The 12655-nt window shown below is 45.1% G+C and overlaps 1 protein-coding gene across 1 annotated transcript in view; it reads left to right on the forward strand.

The window, feature by feature from the left end:
* The window catches only part of mcc (MCC regulator of WNT signaling pathway), a 142553-nt gene that overhangs the window by 50615 nt on the left and 79283 nt on the right, over window positions 1-12655 (forward strand).

The following is a 12655-nucleotide window of genomic DNA, read 5'->3' on the forward strand; positions in this document are numbered from 1 at the left end:
GGGTTGGACAGGCTAGATGCAGGAAGATTGTTCCCGATGTTGGGGAAGTCCAGGACAAGGGGTCACAGCTTAAGGATAAGGGGGAAATCCTTTAAAACCGAGATGAGAAAAACATAGAGAGTGGTGAATCTGTGGAATTCTCTGCCACAGAAGGTAGTTGAGGCCAGTTCATTGGCTATATTTAAGAGGGAGTTAGATGTGGCCCTTGTGGCTAAGGGGATCAGAGGGTATGGAGAGAAGGCAGGTACGGGATACTGAGTTGGATGATCAGCCATGATCATATTGAATGGCGGTGCAGGCTCGAAGGGCCGAATGGCCTACTCCTGCACCTAATTTCTATGTTTCTATATAGTAGTGGCCAGAGGATCTGCGGTGACAGAGGAACGGAAGGAAATCCACATTATGCAGGAAATGGTGTTAGGTAGACTGATGGGACTGAAGGCTGATGAATCCCCAGGGCCTGATGGTCTGCATCCCGGGGTACTTAAGGAAGTGGCTCTAGAAATCGTGGATGCATTAGTGATAATCTTCCAATGTTCTATAGATTCAGGATCAGTTCCTGTGGATTGGAGGGTAGCTAATGTTATCCCACTTTTTAAAGAAAGGCGTGGAGAGAAAACAGGGAATTATGGACCAGTTAGCCTGACATTGGTGGTGCGGAAGATGCTGGAGTCAATTATTAAAGATGAAATAGCTTCCCATTTTGATAGCAGTAACAGGATCGGTCTGAGTCAGCATGGATTTACGAAGGGGAAATCATGCTTGACTAATCTTCTGGAATTTTTTGAGGATGTAACTAGGAAAATGGACAAGGGAGAGCCAGTGAATGTAGTGTACCTGGACTTTCAGAAAGCATTTGATAAGGTCCCACATAGGAGATTAGTGGGCAAAATTAGGGGACATGGTATTGGGGGTAGAGTGCTGACATGGATAGAAAATTGGTTGGCAGACAGGAAACCATATTTGCAGATGACACAAAGCTGGGTGGCAGTGTGAACTGTGAGGAGGATGCCATGAGAATGCAGGGTGACTTGGACAGGTTGGGGGAGTGGGCAGATGCATGGCAGATGCAGTTTAATGTGGATAAATATGAGGTTATCCACTTTGGTAGCAAAAACAGGAAGGCAGATTACTATTTAAATGGTGTCAAGTTGGGAAAAGGGAAAGTTCAACAGGATCTGGGGGTCCTTGTTCATCAGTCAATGAAAGTAAGCATACAGGTACAGCAGGCGGTGAAGAAAGCGAATGGCATGTTGGCCTTTATAACGAGAGGAGTTGAGTATAGGAGCAAAGAGGTCCTTCTGCAGTTGTATATAGCCTGGAGTAGTTTTGGTCCCCTCATTTGAGGAAGGACATTGTGCAGTTGAGGAAGGACAGTGTGCAGTTTTGGTCCCCTAATTTGAGGAACGACATTCTTGCTATTGAGGGAGTGCAGCGTAGGTTTACAAGGTTAATTCCTTGGATGGCGGGACTGTCATATGCTGAGAGAATGGAGCTGCTGGGCTTGTATACTCTGGAGTTTAGAAGGATGAGAGGGAATCTTAAGGGTTTGGACTCGCTAGAGGCAGGAAACATGCCACAGTTTAAGAATAAGGGGTAAGTCATTTAGAACTAAGACGAGGAAACACTTTTTCTCACAGAGAGTTGTGAGCCTGTGGAATTCTTTGCCTCAGAGGGCGGTGGAGGCCAGTTCTCTGGATACTTTCAAGAGAGAGCTTGATAGGGCTTTTAAAGATAGTGGAGTCCGGGGATATGGGGAGAAGGCAGGAACGGGGTACTGATTGGGGATAATCAGCCACGATCACATTGAATGGTGGTGCTGGCTTGAAGGGCCGAATGGCCTACTCCTGCCCCGATTGTCTATTGACTATAATGTACATTTTTTCAGCTTGACCAATCATTTTGAGATTGCCAATACAAGAAGTTAATGATGTTTGAAGTTTTCTAAGAACGTTAAGTAAATATAAGGAGACAGATAATTTAATTGAAGCATAAATTTCATGGCATCACAGAATTATGCAGAAGAACAGGACTTTTAAGAGGCCAGCCAATTCCTAAAGGGCCTGTCCCACTGTACGAGGTAATTCAAGAGTTCTCCCGAGTTTTCCCCTGATTCGAACTCGGAGAATGTCTGTAGCGGGTCCGTAGGAGTTCATGGATGTCTCGTAACGGCTCGTACGAGTAAAAAGTAACAATTTTTTCATCACGAGTATTTTTAACTCGTGGACATTTTTCACAGTGTTGAAAAAACGTCAAGAGTTTACCGGATTTCCCGAGTACCTACTGTTACTTGTACGAGCCGCTTCCAGTGTCCGTGGGGATGACACCTGTGGTTGCTGGCCAAGCTGCAGATCCTTGCAGACCATGTTGGGCAACTGGAGCAACAGCTGGATGACTTCATGATCCCCTGAGAGACTGGGGGGGGGGGAGATCACCGATAGATAGTGAAGTTGTTACACCTTCGATATAGGGCAGAGAGTAAGCACAAAGTACTGGAGTTCCCTGTGGCCACTCCTTTTTACAGCAGTTATGTCCCTTTGGTTACTGTTAGGGAGGATGATCAGTCAGGGGAGGGCAGCAGTAGTCAGGTCTGTAACATCAAGTCTGGCTCTGAGGCAAAGCGGGGAAGGGTAAATTCTGGCCGACCGTTGTGCTAGGAAACCCGCTAATTAATTGCGCAAGAGATTCTGTGGCAGCAAATAGAGACTCCAGGATGGTGTGTTGCCTCCCTGGTGGCAGGGTCCAGGATGTCTCGAAGCAACCGGAAGTTGTTGTGCACACAAATTACATAGTAGGGAAAGGAATGAAGTCCTGTAAAAGGAATATAGGGAGTTGAGCAGAAGATTATAAAACAGGACTTTGAGGGTGGTAATCTCTGGATTACTCCCTGTGCCACGTGCTAGTGATGATAGGAATAGGAAAATTGGCCTGATGAATTGCAGGCCTTGATGCAGGGGGCACGGATTCAGATATTTAGACCATCGGGATGTCTTCTGGGGCGGAGGCGACCTGTACAAGAGGGACGGGTTGCATCTGAACTGAAGGGTCGGCGCGGCGTCCGCAGCCTGGGATCCCTAAACACACTAAAAAAAACAAAGAAAGTAGAAAAAACTGACACGCTGCTGGCAGGGCTGCCGGCTTGCAGCGCACCCACCGACCCCTGTAGTATCTATGGCGTATGGCATGGTGTATAATAATCGGGAAATCATGATGCAACTTCATAGAACTTTGGTTAGGCTGCATTTGTAGTATTGCGTGCAGTTCTGATTGCCACATTACAGGAAGGATATGGAGGCTTTGGAAAGGGTGCAGGAGAGGCTTACCATAATGATGCCTGGATTAGGGGGTATTAGTTACAGGGCTGGACAGACTTGGATTGTTTTCTCTGGAACGCTAGAGGTTGTCGAGAAACCTGTTAGAAGTTTATAAAATTATGAGAGACATAGATAGGGTAGACAGAATGGAAAAAAATAAATTCTGGAGGACATTGCTTTAAAGTGAGAGGAGCAAAATTTAAACGAGATGTACGGAGCAAGTTTTTTTTTTTACACAGAGGGTGGTAGGTGCTGGGGGTGGTGATCCCGGCTGCGGATGAGGCGCAGATCTGTGTGCATGCCGCGTCACGGCTGTCGAGAGCGTTTTTCGCGTGTGATCCATGACCTGGGCATGCGCAGTTGGAACTCGCTTATTGAAATTTATCTCCTCATATCTTCATGTGTAGTACACGGAGAAAGCTGTAAGTGCTTATACTTTCCCTTTGCAAGTAAGAGTTTGAATAAAGCTAAGTATACATTACACCAGTTGTCAGAAATATATCTAACTAGACTAAATGGGACCCGTTGGGTCCCAGTCACGCGGGAGGCCTGGTCCCCCAATGCAACCCGTTCCCCCAATGCATTATTCCACCACTCACCCATAGCTCCTAACTGTGCGGGGCGGCTGACTGGTTCCCGATGTGACGCCCCTGATCCCCACCTCCTCCCCGCACCCCCCCCCCCCCCACTCCGCCTCTTGCCCTCCCCCCCCCCACATGCACTCACTCCATCCCCCCTTAACCCGCCCCCCCCCCCCCATCCACTTAGCAGCTCTCCGGCGGTGCAGCCATTCCTGCCCATTGCGTTCTCATTGTGATATAGAACACGCAGGTATTACTGCGCAGGCTCAACTGATGGGTGTGGAGGAGGGGGGCTGTGGGCGGGAAGTGTGTGGGGGGAGGGGAGGGGGTGTATTTGGGATGGGTTGTAGGGGCGGGGGTGTGTGTGGGGGAGGGGTGTGTGGGGGGGAGAGGGTATGGCCTGTGTGTGGGGGAGGGAGGGGGAGAGGTGTGGGGGAGGGATGTGTGTGGGGGAGGGATGTGTGTGGGGGAGGGGATTGTGTGGGGGAGGGGGGTGTGGGGAGGGAGGGGTGTGGGGAAGGGGGGGCTGCGGGGGAGGGGTGTGGGGGAGGAGGTTGTGGGAAGGGGTGTAGGGGAGGGGTGTGCGGAGGGGATTGTGTGGGGGAGGGGTGTGTGGGGGAGGGGGTTGTGGGAAGGGGGGGGTGTGTGGGTGGGGGAGGGGGATGTGGGCGGGGGAGGGGGTGTGGACGGGGGGGGGTTGTGGGGGTGTGGGCGGGGGGTTTGTGGGGGCGGGTGGGGCGAGTGCTCGGAGAAAATACGGGGGTTGTGGGCTGTATCACAGGGGAGGTGGGCAGGAGCCAGCGAGGGGGGACCAGAGGAGAAGGGACTGGAACGGACTCACAGCGGTCGCTGGACCACTGGTCGCTGGACGTTTTCCTCCGCCTGGATCAGATTCTCTGTTTTCCGTTTGGCGACATTTCCCGGGCCGGGCCGTTTCCAGTCCCTCTGAAAATTGTGTCCGGTTCGTAACCTCCACCGGCCAGCCACCGCTCCTGTAAAGACGCGATGGTGCAGGAAGGGGCAGACTGTCTCACGGAGTGACAGGAGAAAAGACCGATCCATGCGGCGCTGAACGGCAGGAGAGGAGATTGATCTGCGCACGCACGGTTTATAAGATTTTTAAACCTCGCTTTACATTAGACCACCGATCGGAACGAAACTTGGTGCAATCGCTGCGCAGGAGAACGGTGAGTAAGCTGGCGAAAAATCGTTGTGCTATCGCGTAACATTTTTGCTCAAATAGAATGACTGCGCAACCGGAAGATAACAGGATTAGAGCTTTAGTTATGTATAGATGGTAGTGTAAACCTGGCACAGCAATGCCAAGATAGAGAGGAAAGTAAGATGTCAGGAGAACATAAGGATGCTACACAGGGAACTAGATATATTAAGTAAAAGGGCAAAGATCTAGCAAATGAAATATGAGAAAATACAAAATAGTTAATTTTGACAGGAACATTTTTCTTAAACAAAATATAATGGTGAGAGAGAAGGATCTAGTTGTTCTAGTGCTTCATTCTCATGACATGTGCAGGGGAAGCAACTAGTTTGGAAAGCAGACAGAAGATGCATTATTGATAGTGCTGCAATGCTGGGAACCTGGTATGTGTTTGTGTCCTTCCTGTCATTATGCATTGCTGTGCTGGCCACCTGTTTGTGGGCTTCACACACTGCTGATGCTCCCACACCAATGAAATAGTAATGGTGATCTCATCACTGGCTTGATGTAGAGTGAGCCAGTGGAGCAATATGCAATGGCTGCCTGGGAGAGCTAGTGTTGTGTGGCTGGGACAAGTGATGTTGCTGCTCAGCATTGAGGAAAGATTATATACGGAACTTTTAGCTGTAATGAGTGTGTCAGAAGCAAGGTTTAAGAATAATATTTTGCATTTACCCTCATTTTTGGTAAAAAATAAAAATGCTGGAATCAGTCAGTTAAGCAACATTTGTGGAAATGGTAACTGGGAACATTTTAGATCAAAGATCCCATCATTGGTAAACTGGTTCTATTAAATTGCACAGGGAGGGAAAGGGATGTATTGGGCAAGCAGAATATCTCTGAGAGAGTGAAGCAAATCTTTAGTGTGCATTCTTAGTGGTCGTGTGCTTGTGTTCCAAGACAACGCTAAGATGCAAAATAAATTGCAATAGCAATGGAAGAAATTAGCAGGAGGCCAATTATAGTGGAACTGTGATATGAAGGTAAAAATAAACTGCTGGAAGAATCAGTTTTTCAGATTGGAGGCCTGTGTTCGTGGTGTGCTGCAGGATTGGAGCATGATCTCCTGTTGTGTGTCATATATATTAATGATTTGGATTACGATGTGGGTGGCATGACGTTACAGTCTCCGGCACTATATGACCCTCCGGCAGACGTTACAAGGCCTTCTACGCCCGAACCTCCAGACTCAGGAACAGCTTCATTCCCAGAGCTATAGTGGCTCTGAACCAGCCCTGCTGAGTGCCCCCCGCCCCCCTGGACTGTCCCCCTCGGATGGTCACGTCGCACAGACACATCTGCACTTTAGTCTGTTTGAACTGTTTTGACTATTTTACGGTACACAAAAATGCTGGAGAAACTCAGCGGGTGCAGCAGCATCTATGGAGCGAAGGAAATGGGTGACGTTTCGGGCCAAAACCCTTCTTCAGACTGACTATTTTACTGTTCTTTTTACAATCCATGTTCTCGGGGTATCTAAATCTAAATTTTATTAGTTATTTATGTTATGACATCGGATGGAAGCTGCATACCAAATCTCGTTGCGCTTATGTGCAATGACAATAAAATATATTATTATTATTATTATATTGATTAATACATTTGTAGATCATTCCAAGAGTGGTGGCAATGTGCACAGTAAGGAATGTTGTCTATGGTTACAAAGGATATTGATTAACCTAGGCTAAAGAATGGCAGATAGAATTTAACATGTGCAAGATGTTCCATTTTGTGTAATTAAACCACGGCAGGGCATGCACAGTGAATGGCGGGGCCTTGGGAAGTGTTGTTGAACAGACACCTCTGGGTACAAGTACATAGTTCCTTAATGTGGCAACACGGGTAAATAGGGTAGTGAAGACGTTGTATAACATGCTTACTTTCATTGGCTGTTGCACTGAGTACAAGTGTTTGTACAAAATCATTGGTTAGACTGATGGAGAGGTTAATATATGTGGTGACACTGGTGGGCTCAAGTCTGTTTATTTCAATGAGTGGATAAACATGGATAAGTGCATGGAACTGTGATGTTATGACCATCACAGAGACTTGGAAGTGAAAGGGACAAGACGGGCAGCTTAACCTTCCAGAGTTTTGATGTTTTAGGAAGGTAAAGGAGGTGGAGGAAATAAATTATTAATCGGAGAATGTCACAGTGGCACTCGGAAGGCATTCTGGAAGATTAATTCACTGAGGCAATATAGATAGAAATCAAATATAAGAAAGATACAAATATTCAAATGGGATTATAAATGATTATAGTCAGCGGGAGATAGAGGAATAGATATGTAGACAGATTGTGGAAAGAGGGTTTGTCCGTTGAAGTGATCTGGGTAGAGCTTAGAAATAAGAAAGGTGCAAGCACTCCAATGGCATTGTACGATAGCCCTGCCCCCCAATAGCAAGCTGAAGAGCAGATTGCATGCAGAGCATGGTAGGCTGCTCTGGAAGTTTAGATCGTAAGGGATCAAAGGAGAGATAGCTCAATGGATAGAAAATTGGCTTCAAGGAAGGAAGCAGAGGGTGATGGTGGAAGGTTGCTTCTCGGTCTGGAGGCCTGTGACTAGTGGTGTGCCTCAGGGTTCGGTGCTGGACTCGTTACTGTTTGTCATCTACATCAATGATTTGGATGAAAGCACACATGGCAAGATTAGCAAGTTTGCAAATGATACAAAAGTGGGTGGTTTTGCAGATAGTGAAGATGTATGTAAAAAATTGCAGCAGGATCTTGATCGATTGGCCAGGTGGGCTGAGGAATGGTTGGTGGAACTTAATACAGAGAAATGTGAAGTGTCACATTTTGGGAAGTCTAACATGGGCAGGACCTGTTCAGCAAAGGGTAGGGCTCTAGGGAGCGTTGTAGAGCAGAGGGGTGCAGGAGTGCAGGCGCATGGTTCCTTGAAGGTGGAGTTGAAGGTAGATCGGTTGGTCAAAACGGCTTTTGGCACATTGGCCTTCATCAGTCAGAGCATTAAGTACTGAAGTTGGGAGGTCATGTTGCAGTTGTATAAGACATTGGTGAGGATGTATTTAAAGTATTGTGTTCAGTTCTGGGCACCATGCTATAGGAAAGATGTTGTCAAACTGGAAAGGGTACACAGAAGATTTAAAAGGTTGGTGCCAGGACTAGAGGGTCTGAGCTATAGGGAGTGGTTGAGTAGTCTGGGACGCTATTCCTTGGAGTGCAGGAGGATGAGGGGTAATCTTATAGAGGTGTATAAAATCATGAGAGAAATAGTTCGGGTTGACACACAGTCTCTTGCCCAGAGTAGGTGAATCAAGTACCAGAGGACACCAGTTTAAGGTGAAGGGGAAAAGATTCAATAGGAATCTGAGCGGTATATTTTTTTTACACAAAGGGTTGTGAATGTATGGAAGAAACTGCCAGAAGAGATAGTTGAGGCAGGGACTATATCAACATTTAAGAAACAGTTAGACAGGTACATGGATAGGACGGGTTTGGAGGGATATGGACCAAACGTGGGCACGTGGGGCTTGTGTAGCTGAGACATCTTGGTCCGTGTGGTCAAGTTGGACTAAAGGGCCTGTTTCCACACTGTATCACTCCATAACTCTATGACTCTGTCACCCAAAGACGCAACAGGATTGTCATAGTGGGTGACTTTAACTTCCCCAATATTGTCTGGAATTTTCTCATTTAAAAAAGTTTAGACGGGGCAGAATTTGTGCAGTGTATCTGACATGTATCTGAGATAGTTCAACTTGCGGAGGGGCTATTTTTGTCCTTGTATTGGGAAAGGAGCCTGACCAGATGACTGGCGTTTCAGTGGAAGGGCATTTTGGGAATTGTGGGCACAACTGCACAATGGCGCAGCGATGGAGTTGTTGCTTTACAGCGCCAGATACCCAGGTTCAATCCTTACTACAGGTGCTGACAGATGTCAGTAAGTGGTGCACTGTAAAACGTGTTATATTTCTCTATCATAGCTTGTGTTGTTTGTAATAGCCAAAATGTAACAGCTCTATGATTGCTCATTTACACAACTTGTTCAGTTCTTTCGGAAAATAATTTTGTTGGCCTTTTTTTTTAAATACTCATTAAAACGTCAAGTCTGCAACGTTTTTTATAAACTCCAAATTTTGCATGCTACTGCAATTGGATAACATTTACCAATGGGTTGTCTCAAGAAATTTCTCATACCTTTCTTAATTTTAACATTGACTGGGTATGAGAAATGTCTTGAGACAACCCATGCTTTTCTCAGCTTTTGGGTCGTGGTGCAATGCTTTGCCCAAAGCTGTGTCTAAACTGAATTTAGTGTAACTTGTGAGAGAGGTCATGTGCCAGGATGCACACGATTCAGTCAATCAGCTCTGTTTAAATATTTTGGTAATTTTAATTATTTGAAGAAGAACTTTCTGTTTGTTATAAAATGACTGTAAAAAATATCCATAGAAAAAAATCCCCACATATTTGTGTCTTCTCATCAGCAGCTTGTGTTGGATAAACTTGAGAAGGTAGATTTTGTCCATTGCTTTTTCTTGCTAGTGAATCTTTACACTATTATTTCAGAACGACTGTCCTCCTGAATACACATTCAGCCCTCTGATTTGATTTTAACATTTCTGCCAAACATATGGTTAACATTCTACGTGATAGTGAGTCAGAGAATTTCTGTTTCTGTCATCACTCCTGCTCCTCTCCCCAACCCACCAAGTAAGTGCATAGCTGGGAAATTGGTTATGTGTTAAAAAAATTGGAAAATCCTAGAATTACATTTTTTTGGTCTGTCCCTAGAGTAGCTAACCCCTAATCACTGCCTTAATATCAGTTCAATTCCAGATATTTGATCGTGTTTGTGGCTGTAGGTTATCAAAGGATTGATATAGAGGCTAACAATCTGAAACAAAATATGAAACACTGCATCACATGCTTTATTGTGGTTCTCTAAAATGTTGATTTGCACTGCTCCTGTGATGAACCTTGGGATGCTTCACTGTTAATATACTTACTGATTATAATTATTTTGATTTGTCATTCCATATTTGTACCTTCCTCTGGTAACAACACTGTAGCATTATTACTGGCAGAAGTTGACATTACAATCTACACTACAAATATAAAACTAAGCACAGCATGTATCACTTTTAAAATGGTAATGGTTCAGTTAATCCCAAATTCGAACTTACTTCACCTAATTATAAGTACTCGCCTGCTTACGAATGCCCGACGTATGTAGCGTTTGGGAGACCGACGAGACTGCTGGCATCTTCCACATTATTCCACAATGTTCACATTTCTGACTTGTAAACTACGCTAACACCACGGATAATTAACATTCAAAACATTGTGCACTTCTGCACTTTCTGTCCAAAAAACTAACAGCATTTCTCAAAAATGAATCTAGTTGGCAGTTATGTCAATATTGTTGAACAACACTTGGAATAATTAGTTTTTATATCAGCAATTCTCATCAATAATGCACTGATATATACTTCTATGTCTGGTAGGTTAATGTGTTCCAGTTTAACAGCCATGTTTCATAAATTAAAAAACACAGTTCAGAGGGTACCATAGGATTTATAGATGGCTCATTTGTCTACATGCTGTCAGCTCAAGATATACAATAGTTCAAGGTCGATGCTTCTGTATCTTCACAGGGCAAATAGTACCAGTCAGTGTATGTGGTTCTCGCCAATGAAAACAAACATAAAAAGGAAAGCTTTTTTAATTTAAACAGTGAACCATAGAGCTATAAATATAATGTACCATGCTATTAGTTAGATCTGTCGGTTGTCAATTAAAATTGAAGTTTTACTCCTGTTCTTCGATTAAAATCAGTAATGGTATAACCTGATTCTGAGCAAGTGGAAGCTCCATATCCAGAATTTGAAAATCCTTTCTGACTTTAAATATAATAAAGGCTTGTCGACGTTATTTGCGTGATGAAAAATTATATGCTATATTTGTAAATTATTTGGGAAAACTTGCTCAAACGTTCGTTAACTTGTCTGGTTTTAAATTGTTTGAAGTATTTTCATCCTTGTCTCAAACAAGAGGGTTCAAGATACAAGGTAGGAGTTCAGAAGAGATATGTGGGAGAATTATTTTCACCCACTGGGTTGGCTGCAATCCTGAACAGAGAGAGGGTGGTGGAAGAGGCTTGCAACATTTCAGCTGTGTTTAGAAGAGCACCTAAAGCGGCCTTTTCACGGGGCGAGTTGACGCAAGATGTCACCAGAGTGAAGAGGTCGTGGTCCAGCACGAGTCTCGCACGATATAACGGGGGGTAGATAAAGAGTTCCCACGGTACTCGGCATTTCTGCTATTTGTGCGAGTGACTTGTCCGTTTCCCGAGCATTCCCGTTAAATCTTGAATGAACATCGTGAACTACACGTGACACAAATGATGTAACTTTTTTTTTCACACACTATATATATCCTCCCTTGGTTGAATTGGCTCATTTGGAGACATATTTTACTGTGTATGTGGGAGACACAGATGGACTGAGCACAGTACCTCGGTCTTACTGTGTGTGGGAGAGGGGGAGAAAGAGACGTATACTCACAGAGGCAGAGTCTCTCAGCCTGTGTAAGAGGGAGGGAGAGAGAGAGAGAGGCACACACAAGGTGGATGTGAAATCTCACCTGCCTGTTTCAGTGACAGACACCCGCCGTCAGTAAATGAAGACACCCCCATCTGTCTCCCCCTCCTCTCCCTCGACTCCCCCACCTTTCTCTCCCAACTCCAGTCCCGTCCCGACCCCCTGGGAAACTGAATAGAGCAACAGTCAACTGCTGCCTGTGCGCTGATATGACAATAAAGGCTACTTTACTTTACTGAGTTAAAGAGTTCCCACGGTAGACTGTAAAACTGGGACCCTGGTTCTGGACTCCCCCAACACCGGAACCCTTCTTCAGACAGCCTAATCGGAATTGAGTCTGAAGATGTGTCTCGTCCCGAAACATCAGCTTTTTTTCTCCAGAGATGCTGCTTGACTCGCTGAGTTACTCCAGCTTTTTGTGTCTGTCTTCGGTTTAAACCAGCATGTACAGTTCACTCCTTACACGGGTCTCTGTACAACATTGATTGGTAGCGTTCCGGACCCCTGGACCCGAGGACTCCGACCTGTATCTCTCAAAGAAGTACATGTGAAAAATTTCTCACGGACCATAAAAATCGCGTAACCTTTCAGTAAAGTCCCTTTTAAAGTCCCTTTTAAAGATTATAGTTATTTTCTTGAATCTCATTAACATAACTCATGAATAAGTTGATGTCCATATGCGGATGCAAATCTTTATTTTTATTTATTTTTTAAATTCAATCCCACATAAGATAATTTTTACTCACCTTCTGTTCCCTCTGTCCAGCTTCCGGGTTCACCGTTCGCAGGAGTTCCCACGGTACCCGCAAGAGTTATTACGGATATCGCACTGGGCACTACGTTCATATAATGTTGCAATACTCAACCACAAGTGTACAAGTCAATCTTGGAGAAATTCAAACTTTCTTGAATTTTCTCCCGAGTGACCAAGTTACACGATGACCTGCCGTTAGCGCTACGGTGGTCCACGGTGG

Source organism: Amblyraja radiata, chromosome 3 (assembly GCF_010909765.2).
Source record: "Amblyraja radiata isolate CabotCenter1 chromosome 3, sAmbRad1.1.pri, whole genome shotgun sequence".
Lineage (NCBI taxonomy): Eukaryota > Metazoa > Chordata > Chondrichthyes > Rajiformes > Rajidae > Amblyraja > Amblyraja radiata.